We start from the raw sequence: 1,647 nt of genomic DNA, 5'->3' as shown, positions 1-1,647 counted from the left end.
AGAACACGCGACGCGTCCCGGCGTGTTTTCACAACACGCTAAGAACATGCTAAGATCACGCTAAGAACATGTGATGCGTCCCGGCGTGTTTTCAGAACACGCTAAGAACACGGTAAGAACACGGTAAGAACACGGTAAGAACACGCGACGCGTCATGGCGTGTTTTCACAACACGCTAAGAACAGGCTAAGAACACGCTAAGAACACGCGAGGCGTCCCTGCGTGTTTTCACAACATGCTAAGAACACGCTAAGAACACGCTAAGAACATGCGATCCGTCCTGGCGTGTTTTCACAACACGCTGAGAACACGCTAAGAACACGCTAAGAACATGCAAAGAACACGCGACGCGTCCCGGCGTGTTTTCACAACACGCTAAGAAAATGCTAAGAACACGCTAAGAACATGTGATGCGTCCCGGCGTGTTTTCAGAACACGCTAAGAACACGCTAAGAACACGCGACGCGTCATGGCGTGTTTTCACAACACGCTAAGAACAGGCTAAGAACACGCTAAGAACACGCGAGGCGTCCCTGCGTGTTTTCACAACACGCTAAGAACATGCGATCCGTCCTGGCGTGTTTTCACAACACGCTAAGAACACGCTAAGAACACGCTAAGAACACGCTGAAAACACGCGACGCGTCCCGGCGTGTTTTCACAACACGCTAAGAACACGCTAAGATCACGCTAAGAACACGCGACACGTCCCGGCGTGTTTTCACAACACGCTAAGAACACGCTAAGAACATGCTAAGAACATGTGACGCGTCCCGGCGTGTTTTCACGACACGCTAAGAACATGCTAAGATCACGCTAAGAACATGTGATGCGTCCCGGCGTGTTTTCAGAACACGCTAAGAACACGCTAACAACACGCTAAGAACACGGTAAGAACACACTAAGAACACGCAACACGTATTGGCGTGTTTTCACAACACGCTAAGAACACGCTAAGAACACGCGAGGCGTCCCTGCGTGTTTTCACAACACGCTAAGAACACGCTAAGAACACGCTAAGAACATGCGATCCGTCCTGGCGTGTTTTCACAAGACGCTGAGAACACGCTAAGAACATGCAAAGAACACGCGACGCGTCCCGGCGTGTTTTCACAACACGCTAAGAACACGCTAAGAACACGCTAAGAACACGTGACGCGTCCGGCGTGTTTTCACAACACGCTAAGAACACGCTAAGAACACGCAAGGCGTCCCGGCGTGTTTTCACAACACGCTAAGAACACGCTAAGAACACGCGACGCGTCCCGGCGTGTTTCCACAACATGCAAAGAACACGCGACGCGTCTCATCGTGTTTTCACAACACGCTAAGAACACGCTAAGAACACGCTAAGAACACGCGACGCGTCCTGGCGTGTTTTCACAACACGCTAAGAACACGCTAAGAACACGCAAAGAACACGTGACGCGTCCCGGCGTGTTTTCACAACACGCTAAGAACACGCTAAGATCACGCTAAGAACACGCGACGCGTCCCGGCGTGTTTTCACAACACGCTAAGAACACGCTTAGCACACGCTAAGAACACGGTAAGAACACGCTAAGAACACGCTAAGAACACGCGACACGTCCCGGCGTGTTTTCACAACACGCTAAGAACACGTGACGCGTCCCGGCGTGTTTTCAC

The 1,647-nt window shown here is 51.4% G+C and overlaps 1 protein-coding gene and 1 long non-coding RNA gene across 3 annotated transcripts in view; one reads left to right on the top strand and one right to left on the bottom strand.

The window, feature by feature from the left end:
* The window catches only part of LOC113972362, a 12,653-nt gene that overhangs the window by 5,521 nt on the left and 5,485 nt on the right, over positions 1 to 1,647 (bottom strand). The gene's annotated exons all lie outside the window — the stretch shown is intronic.
* LOC113972361 (echinoderm microtubule-associated protein-like 6) overlaps positions 1 to 1,647 on the top strand; it is an 11,280-nt gene that overhangs the window by 5,600 nt on the left and 4,033 nt on the right. The gene's annotated exons all lie outside the window — the stretch shown is intronic.

This window comes from Neopelma chrysocephalum, unplaced genomic scaffold, assembly GCF_003984885.1.
Source record: "Neopelma chrysocephalum unplaced genomic scaffold, ASM398488v2 Primary Assembly neopelma1_91, whole genome shotgun sequence".
Classification (NCBI taxonomy): Eukaryota; Metazoa; Chordata; class Aves; order Passeriformes; family Pipridae; genus Neopelma; species Neopelma chrysocephalum.
This window is presented reverse-complemented; position numbering and strand designations above follow the sequence as displayed.